Below are 10,733 nucleotides of genomic sequence, written 5' to 3' on the forward strand. Positions count from 1 at the left end.
CAGCAAGCTTATATCTGATCAGCAATAAATCAATGGCAAATAGTTTATTTACTTCTGCTTTCCATTTAAAGTATATAATGTCTTCTAAAGCCTGAAACAACCTGAAGTCAGTATTTAACCCTTTAAGTATTTGTTTTATCTTTTGTATCTTTTTCATTTTTTATTAATTAAATAATTATAATAATATATTTATTTTTTAGTTAGTTTTTATTCCCCTTTAAGGATTTTAATGGTCTCATCACCTAAAAATAAAGTAGATATCTCCCCACATACAGTCAGTATTGGTTACTTACACACCACAACTTTCCTTTGCACTTATTTTAATGTTATCTACAGTAATGAAAACAATGAAAAACTGTAATCCATCCATCCATCCATCCATCCCCTTCCACTTGTCAGAGTTATGTTGATGCGATGATGAGGGCTGGGGTATCGCCTGGTCAGGGTTATTTTTCTTTAAAAAAAAAAGCATCTCAGGTTACAGGTATGTTATCAGACATAAAATTATTAAAGGGACATTCCAGCGTTTCATTCTGATTTACTTCTATTCACGGGTGTGTTCCACTTACTGAGTTCATCGGAAGTTTCCATCTGTTTATTTGCAGATGGAGGGGGCGGGGTTGGAGCCTAAATGCAGCTTGAATGAAAATGAAAAAAACACACCAGTTCAGAAAAGATGATGCAAAAGATGCTAATTAAAACAGAATGTTTTTTTTGAAAAATGTAACTCCTGACTCCTGTACAGGTGGCTGATTTTCTGCTTTGCTGGTGGGTTTAAATAAAAAATATCACCCACACTTCCCTGCATGTCAGACATATCTCAACTTTTTCATATTTTCTGACTCATATGTCAGAATAAAAATGGGGAAGTAGGGAAGTTATATAACTAAAATTTCCAGTTTAGTCCTGACTGGGGCCCGTGGTGCAGCTACATCCATCCATCCATCCAGCCACAATTCAGCTGGAGCCGCACATAACTAGGATGAGGGCCAGGCTACTCCCTGGACAGGTTGCCAGTTTATCAAAGGGTCGTTTTACTTAAAGGAAAAAAGCACCTCGGGATAGAAATGTCTGACATGACATGGAATGTACATTTAATGAAAAAATTATTAAAGGCACATGAATGCTAAACACTAAAAACTGAAGATTGAGCTGTTTTTTGTTTTTGTATATTGCAGCGTGTTCCTCCAGATGTGAGGCTGACACACAGATCGATACTGTGTCTCAATCCTTCCTGTGTACAAACACACTGGAGCTGCTGCTGCTGTTCACACTACACCTTCTGTGTACACACAGCTTTAGAAATAGTTACCCTGTTTTTTCCAAAGGTAAAAGACTTTGTTTACAAGTTGCCTTTAAAGGTCAGTAGTCAGCATGCACAAACAGAAATGTGAAAATCACAATTTTCTTTAGCTGTGTTAGCTGTTTCTTGCTATTTTAGTCTTTATGCTTATCCTAACTTTAGCTCTAAAGTTGCATACAGGCATGAAAGTGGCACTGATCTCCACATGCAGCTCTTGGTTAAAAAGAAAGTTTATTTTTAAACTATTTTTGGTGGGAATGCTGTAATGTAGTTACTCCTGTGTGATAAAAATAAAGTTTTAGATGTAAACTAGTTGATCCACAATGTTTTTCCCTTTCATTTACTTTAAATCTGATTTACTGTTTAACAGGAGTGTGGCTAAAGGGGGTGTGTGCAGTGTCCTCGCATCATTTGTGCTCCAATACGATGTATTCTTCAAACTACTAATGACAAAATAATACACTTCAAAACCTCTGATAAGCAAGTGAGTAAAATTCATGTATAAGAGCTTTTCACAGACAACCAGTCACAAAGTGCTGTACAAAAAGCTAAAATCAACATGAACGTTAAGTGCCTAAAAAATTTAATTAAAAAAGGCAGGTTTTAAAAAAGTAAATAATATTTCAATTTTTAATCCAAAACGTCAACTAAACGTATTTGTAGTGGTAGACTGTTACAACGCCTTGGTGCCACAGACTGAAAGGTTATGTCCCCTTTAGTCTTTAGTCATTCATGGGGAACAGCTCACAAGTTTTGAGTCTGTGAACAGAGACAATTAGTCCAACCTGGTAAACAATAATCTAAACGTGATGACAAATGCATGAACAATTTTTTCCAGTTCAGGTGAGGAGACCATTTGTCGCAATTCAGAAATGTTCCTCGAATGAAAGAAACAGGAACAAGACAAAGATTTTACATGCGGGTCGAAGCCCAGACAAGAATCAAATATCACATCAAGATTTCAAATGTTGGGCTTAGCATTGGACAAAAAGAAGTAAGAACCTGACTGAGAATGTAGTTCAGGAGGAGCTGTAATTACGGTTTCAGTGTTGTTACTGTTTAAAACAAGCTAATTTCTAGACAGCCAATCAGTAACCTGAGTTAAGCAGAGGACTAGGGTGGACAACCTATCCATCTGATTAGGCTAAAAAGACACATACAGCTGAATGTCATCGGCATAGAACTGATAAGAAATTTCATTAGAACATTGAATAATGCCAGCTAAAGGAGGCATGTAGAAAGAAAACAATAATAGACCCAAAACTGAAGCCTGCAGGTTAGGGAGGAAATGTTAGAACTAGTTTGTTCTAACAGAAAAGGTCCTGTCAGGTACATAAGAAGAAAATCAGTCTTAGGCAGAGCCACATACACCAGCCAAAACCTTAAGTCTATTAAGTATTCTTTTATGGTCAGTGGTATCGAAGGCTGCACGGAGATCAAGCAAAAATAATTACAGAACAATTCCCTGCATCAGAAGCCATTAAAAGATCATTACAGACCTTCAAGAGAGCGGTCTCAGTCTCAGATCTGCTTCTCTCCAAAGCCAAAGAAGCCAAGCAAACTGACTCTCTTCTCCTGCGTCCTCCAATGAGGCAAACTTAATGGCAAGAGTGGAGGTATGCTGGGTGCTTTCCACATTTTTTGATGCAGCGCACTTTTTGTACCTGATTTTACCCAGCAACCACTCCCAGCTGGTCGAGGAATATGTGTTTTTCCCGAGGGACAGGCTGTTGGCAGATGGAACCACTCTCTAGGCCTGTGCGACTGAGGTCTGACTCCCTTGACTAGCAAATATGAATTAAAACCAAAGGATGTGTTTAGTTCTGCCACTCAGTAGAATTATATAGCAATATATTTATAGTTGTTACCAGAATACTTTTTCTTGACTCAGTTGTAGCAGATGGCCGCCCCTGCCTGAGCCTGGGACTACCAGAGGCTATTTCCTGTTAAAAGGCAGTTTTTCCTTCCCACTGTCACCAAGTGCTTGCTCATAGAGAGTCATTTGATTGTTGGGGTTTCTCTTTGCCACAAGTAAAATTAGAACTTACAGAGTTTTCAACCAATTTTCCAGTAGTTTGGCTTTGTGTTTATTTCTTTAAAAAAATTCATGATTTCCACTGCAGCCCATGGATTGGTCCTTCAAGTGCCTTCCCTCCGCAGTTGGTAGGTCAAACTGAAACACAAACTCTATTTGTATGTATTTATTTAAATTTGTCAGTGTCCTTTAAAAAACAAGGAATTGTGGAAACACTGGTCTTCTCAGATGGCAATGAGGAAGCCCCTAACATGAGAAACCAGTCTGACTCATTCAGGCTCTCTCGCTGTCCCTGCATGAAAGCAACAACAACAGCAAGAGGGAGGCAGAGTGGTGACACCAAGGTAACAGAAGTGTCTCTCTCTCTGTCTCTCTCACACACACACGTCCCCATCACGTCTCAGGACATCAAATTACATAACTTTAATTGTCTGAAGACTAACCTTAAACAATTACCACTACTTGTTGGATTCCCAACCTTAAAGTGCTTCTTCATCCTTAAACTAAACCATCTGTTAACAGAGACTTGCCCAGAAGGAAAATGAGTCCCATGAAGCTGAGACTTTAAGTGCATTTAAGTCGCCACAACACAAGTAATACAAGCAGACGCACGTGCCCTGCATTTAGCCTGCCTCAGGACTGCACCTATGTGCTGATTTGATGATTTGACCATAAGAAGGAGAGAGAGAGGGAGAGGGAGGGAGTGACTCAATTTTGTGTCACCATAGCAACGGGGCGACTGTAGAGAAATCTGGTCCTCTCTTGTAATCTCTTTTTAAATCATCTTTGAAAAGATGGGATGGCTCGGTGACAATATCTGTGAGTGTGTGACGAGTTGGGGGGGTGCAGAAAATGAATCTCTGCAGTAATTGTGACCCATGTCTCTCTTTGTACTTTCTTCCCCTCACACACACACACACACACACACACACACACACGCATGCACACACACACACAGACACACACATCCTTCACTTCTTTCCCCTTTTGTCAGTGTATAGATTTTCTCTCGGCGCTGGCCTTGTCTTCCTCCCTGCACAACGCCACGTTTCAGAATAGCAATCAGCCAGCCTCATTTGCCCCCCACCCACCCACACCCCCCCTCGTCTCCTCATGTACCAGAGAATACTTATGCTCTCAAGTCAAAGGCTGCTCCCCGAAGGTGTCTGGGCTTCCTTCACGGGCTAAATTAGATATTTAAGTGGTTCGATGCTTTTGTTGCAGCTCGGCCAGCAGGAAACAGCAACAAAAAAGAGGCACCGATTAAAAACAAACCGCGTTGACACACGCGGCAAAGTTGAACTTGAAATCATGTTATTGTTTCGTGTCCCTTTTCTCTCCTGCTGGCTTTATCTCCATCTTTTCTTTCACTCTCTCGCGCTGTCTCCCTCTTTCAAGCAAGTAATTATGTTGTAGTGTAAATCTGAATTCTGCTTTCTGCTTGCAGCGACAAAAAAAAGCTCACAATTTTGCTGACATGAGCAGCATTGTAACTTCTCGAGGGGCAGCCTTTGCGCTATCAATGAGTCACTGTCTGCCTCTGGTTTAGTAAAAGCTAAGACTAACACAACTAGCACAGGGTTTAGGAATGTTATTAAAAATAGGGGTGGGGAAAAAAAGCATGCTTTAACAAGGCATTCTGATTCTTTTTCTCTTTCTCTTCGCGTTCCTCAGTTGCAGGATTGTTGCATCATATTAGAGTTAATTTAAGTGCTGAGCTCAGACTGACTCATGCGGCAGGGCGCAGAAGGTTACTTGAAATTATAATCTGTTTTTAATTACTGATTGATTGCGTGCTTAACACTTCAGTCAGCACAGGAGACTGTTAGATGGCTCTGTTCAGCCATGTGTGAGAGTCATCAAACAAGTATTCAGAGAATCCCTGTCTTTGAATTTATGGCCTTTTTTTCCTTCTCCCCACTCTAATAACAGCCTTTGGAGTTTCACAAAATATCAGCTGCCTTCTCTTTCTTTTGTTTTGTTTTTATCTTCTTCCTCTTTAGAAAAAAAAAATCTCTTTTTATGCTGTCTCTGTGTCTCGACGTTATGCATAGGCCAGGACTGTGCAGCTGCTGCACAGTCCCCAGCCTTGTTAATATTTCACATGGTTGGAAGTCAGAGCAGACTCCTGGTTTTTCTCTCGAAAGGAAAGACATCTCCTCATTTAACCTCGGGCACCCAATCTCCATACTAACCAGCCAAGCCAAGGGTTTGACTAGAGACACACTGATTGTTGCAGTGCAGTCCCCTGTTGTTCACCCCCAACTCCCCACCTACCCCCTCAGCAGTCTTCTGCACTTTTTTTTTCACTTTTCAACATGGCAAAACTCCAAAATATTTAGCTGCTGCAGAATCATAATATGCCTAACCAAAGCTGCTAAGCACTTCCAGAGGTATGACTTGCTGCGAAAACCAGTTAAAAAAAACTAAAATAAAACACATTGATTTTGTCTCCTTAATGGTTGTGATTCTTGTGATGTAAGCTGCTTCAGTCTGAGTATAGCGTGATGCAGACTTTGTATCTGCATCAGCTGCCCTCAAATGAATGTGATTCATCACTTTGTGCAAAATGCAGTGTTTGTCTCAATCACCCCAACTTTCCTGGTTTTTTTGTTCTCATGTAAAGTCATTATCTTTTCTGAAAAGAAGTTATTTTTGCTGAACAAAATCTTTATTAAAACTTCCAGGTGTTATGTGAGCACAAGAAAAGTCACCTTTCAGATTCAAGATTCAAGAACTTTATTGTCAATAAAACAATATACACAGTATACAGCATACCGAAATGCTGTTTCACCCCAAGCCCCCCATGGTGCATTTATATATATATATATATATATATATATATATATATATATATATATATATATATATATATAAAAGATATATCTCCAAGAGAAATAAAACTAGGTATTACAAATAAACCGGTTTTTTGTAGGCTGCTCATCCTCTGAGTCAGTATATGTGTACAGGGGATTTGGTCTAAAGAAAAGAAATTACTTTCTGAATAAAGGATTCACTAAGTTTATTCATGCAGGCCCATATGACAGAGAATATGCATCTTCTTTTTGCTTTCATATTTTAATTTATATTTAATTGGCTGTGGTTTGCAGTATTTTGTATTGTTTCACTTTAAACTTAAAAGGAAAAAGCTGAAAATTTAAATAGTTAAAAGTTGAAATGTAAATAGTTGGTTTTTGTATTACTGGATTTATTTATTAAATTTATGTAGAGTGAATAAATAAAAGTATATTTACGGTGGCCCCTAGAGGCAAAGCACGTACAAACTCCAAAACACGTAAAAACTCCAAAACACGTAAAAACTCCGAAGCACGTAAAAAATTCAAAATACGTAAAAACTCAGAAGCACGTACAAACGTGTATAAACACAAACTAAGTGAATCACAACACTACAGTGTTTTAGAATTAATTCATAATTAGGCAGTGATTCTCTTTTGTGCAGTCAAAAATAGCCAAATTACATTTTTAATTACGACCAGGAAACGATGGAGGGATGAGAAACGCTTCTTTTCTGCCAAATCAGCACATAATGTGTCTGAAATGATATCTGCAGTTGAGATTTTGAAGCTCATTGGATTTTTCCTCTTCTCCCCAGTTAAACCAGTCACATTTTGCCTCAGCATCTGTTAGTCTGCCAATCATTTTTCCCAGCTACACTCCACTGGGGAACGTTCCTATGGCTCATGGCATTACTACACCCTTAAAATGACGGCATCACGAGTTTAATCACAGAAGACTCCACATATTTCTTCAGTTATTCCATACTGTGCGCACATCAAATAAATCATTTACGCCTTCTCTTTAAGCGTCTTTCTCATTTAAGTCTCTTGTGATTGTTATGCTGATTAGTTATCTAGCCTGCAAATTGTTATACAGTGTAGATTTCCTGGCAATGGAAGATGTGCGACTTTGGTAGTTAAATAAGAATGAAATTGAAAAAGTAATCTGAGTCGAGGTTTAAAATGTGTTGCTCTTATGCTGTGCATCAGGCTGCTGTCTGCTTATGCACCATGAAGCACATCACATTATATACATGGTTTAAATTAGGGGATATTGGTATGAAAACCAATTGTCAATCTGTTGGAGAGACTGGTAAGGGAAATAAATATTCTATTTGTTGCTGTGAAATTGATTGCTAAGGCACCAAATGACCCCCCAGATGACTGAACTCCTCACCCCATCACTAAGGGGCAGTCCAGCCACCCTTTGGAGGATTCTCATTTCCACTTTTTGTATTTAAAATCTCATTCTTTTTGGTCACCACCCAGAGCTTGGTGAAGGTAAGGACGCAAACTGACCAGTAAACCATCTGCTTTTTCATGCTTCTTCACCACAAGTGATCAGTACAGAGTCCGCATCACTACAGATCCAGCTCTCTCTCAATTTCCCTCTCACCTCACTCATGACCAAGAACCTGAGATACTTACAACTCCTCCACCCTGCAGCAACCTATTTCTGGCCTTGAGTGGCCACTCCACCCTTTACAACCTAAAAACCAGGACCTCAGACTTGGGGATGCTAATTCTAATTCCTTCCATTTCACACTGTGCTGCGGACCGCTGCAGTGTGAGCTGGAGGCCATCACCTGATGAAAGCACATCATCAGCAAAAAGCAGAGACAAGAGCCAAAGTGGAAGCCTTCTGCCGCTCGACTATGCCTAGAATTTCAGATACTGCCGGAGTCACTGGGTGGGACGCTCGCTAGGATCCTGCAAAGTGATTCCAAAACGTCTGGGAACTCTGAATTGTCAATTGGCACACAAAATATATAGCTTCCTTTTTAAAAATATACGATTACTAAATATTTTTCAATTATTTTATTATTTTTAATTATTTAGATAAATAAATATGATTTAAAATCATTAATTGTATTTTATATTTGTATTATAGTTTAGTACAGAGCATAGCTGCTCTTTCCTGTTTTATTATATTAAATAGATAGCTGGAAGGCAAGACTTGGTCCAAATCACAACAGCCGTAGCCTCACTATGCTTTATACTATAAGGTAAAGATGGTACAATAATACATAGAAAACCCCAACAATCAGGCGACGCTCTTTGAGCAAGCACTTGGCAACAGTGGGAAGGAAAAACTCTCTTTTAACAAGAAGAAACCTCCAGCAGAACCAGGGTCAAGGAGGGGCGGTCATCTGTCGTGACTGACTGGGGTAGAAGGGAGGAAGACAGGACAAAAGACACGCTGCGGAAAGAGCCAGAGATTAATAATAACAAACAATTAAATACAAAGTGAACAGGGTGTTGTGTAAACACATAGAGATAAAAAGGTGAGTGCATCATGGGAAGACCTGCATGTTAGGATAATCGGTGGTTCTAAATTGGACATAGGTGTGAATGTGAGTGTGCGATAGACTGGCAGCATGCCCAGGATGCACCAGCCCCCCACAAGTGATAAAATTAACCTTCACATGAACCTTTTACTGAATTAGTGTGGGCAGCTAAACAGCCAAATATCCCAAATGTCCCAACAGCAGCCTAAATCCCACAGCAGATGAATTACATGCCATAAACATCCCAGGATCATTGGTCCTGCTCCAGGTGTAACACCAGCCCGAGTGATGCTAACTGGAGCCGTTTCTAGCATGTTCTGGCAACTATATATGGCCCAGAGCTGGCCTGCGTCCTGTCTTCCGATGCCAGAACCCAGATGAGTGCACCAACACTCAGCTGCAACTGGCCTGATTCTGGCTAAATACCAGGCACATTTACCATAAACAAATGAGAACATGTTCAATAAGATTGGCAGTCCCTACTGGACGCTACATTTCACATTGTGCAACACAGGGTCAAATCTTGCTCGCAGCGTACGTGCCGGTTTGCTTTATGACACAAAGCAGAAGAGAGACTGATGCCAGCACAAGCAGAACTACTGCTTCAGAGTTTCTCACAAAGGCAGATGGTAGAAGGAGTGAAAGACAGATGGAAAACCACTTACTAGCTGTTTATCCTCTTCAGTAAAGTAGAAGGGAAAACATTTGCCCGAAGAAGCAACATTTTTTGCTGAGGGGAGGTTTCCTGTTAAAAAAGATTTAAGGTTTATTGGTTTATGGGAAATGTGCTGTTAATTTAGAGAAACATTAGCAGTGACAGCATCACTGGTGCGAGGATCAGGTTACCAATCATCTTCGCCACGGTGTCATCTGTTTGCAGTAATTATACAAAAATTTCACAGATAGTTTGGAAGTAAACAGTGCTGTGTGTCGAGAGAAATATCAACCATTTCATAAAAAACACGTTTATTTTTTTTAACACTGGATTAAAGCCGTGAGTAAAACCGCACATAACTAGAGAGCTGGGTGTAAAAAGGATGAACTGCAGCATTGCATTTAGAAAACCAGATTCCATTTAACACAGTCAGTCTGCTCTTCCGATATGTGATAATGAAGACTCCGGGGATCCTGTGACCTCAACAATAGAATACAGGTCAAAGGTCACAGGAGAGCGGCAGCTCATCATGATAATCGTCTCACTTTGCCTTTTATGATTCCTGAGGTGAATTCGTGGGACGCAGACGTATGTCTCTCTTCTTTTCTTGCTGTCCCATCAGGCTCTAGCATTTTAGGAGTACTAATACATTTCACCGGTATAGAGAAGCATCAGACGAGAGAAAAAGTTCATGCTAGCAGGCCCACCTAGTGATGGGATTTCCAGCTCTTTTTGGAGAACCGGCTCTTTCGGCTCGGATCACCAAAAAGAGCCGGATCTTCAGGTTGTTTTGTTGCTTTAATTAATTTATTATTAACAATAATATAAAATTATGCACAAAAAGAATTGCTAATGGAAAAAAGGGTTTTTATTTTTATGTTTATATATAAATATATACGGTGGCCCCTAGAGACAAAGCACGTACAACCTCCAAAAAGCACATACAAATTCCAAAGCATGTACAAACTCCAAAACACATTTCTAGCGTTAACTGAACTTCCAAAACAGAGCTACCTAGATAACTTAAATAACACAATTGAAAGCATATGTGTATTGTTTGTGTATTTATACACAAGCACTCACATAGTTTCAAATAATTTAAAAAAAATGTTCATTTACCTTTTACTACCACACACCAAATCCGGTCATTGGTACTTCCTTGCTTGTGTAGCCACTAGGTAACAAAAGCTCAACACTGCGCCTAGCATCCTGGAGCACTTCTGTTGTCTTTTGTACGTGTTTTGGAGTTTGTACATGCTTCGGGGTTTGTACGTGTTTTGGAGTTTGTACATGCTTCGGGGTTTGTACGTGTTTTGGAGTTTGTACATGCTTTGGGGTTTGTACGTGTTCTGGAGTTTGTACATGCTTCGGGGTTTGTACGTGTTTTGAAGTTTTTACGTGCTCCGGAGTTTATACGTGCTATGGAGTTTATACG

The 10,733-nt window shown here is 39.7% G+C and overlaps 1 long non-coding RNA gene across 1 annotated transcript; it reads right to left on the minus strand.

The window, feature by feature from the left end:
- Nucleotides 1–313: 313 nt before the first annotated feature.
- LOC102083075 (uncharacterized) lies at nucleotides 314–10,452 on the minus strand. Its single transcript, XR_266791.3, has 4 exons — nucleotides 10,418–10,452; nucleotides 9,309–9,388; nucleotides 570–637; nucleotides 314–454 (listed from the first exon to the last, which is right to left on the minus strand). It is a non-coding gene; the product is annotated as an uncharacterized LOC102083075 (long non-coding RNA).
- Nucleotides 10,453–10,733: the final 281 nt, after the last annotated feature.

The sequence above is a fragment of the Oreochromis niloticus genome, linkage group LG17, assembly GCF_001858045.2.
Source record: "Oreochromis niloticus isolate F11D_XX linkage group LG17, O_niloticus_UMD_NMBU, whole genome shotgun sequence".
In the NCBI taxonomy this organism is placed as follows: domain Eukaryota; kingdom Metazoa; phylum Chordata; class Actinopteri; order Cichliformes; family Cichlidae; genus Oreochromis; species Oreochromis niloticus.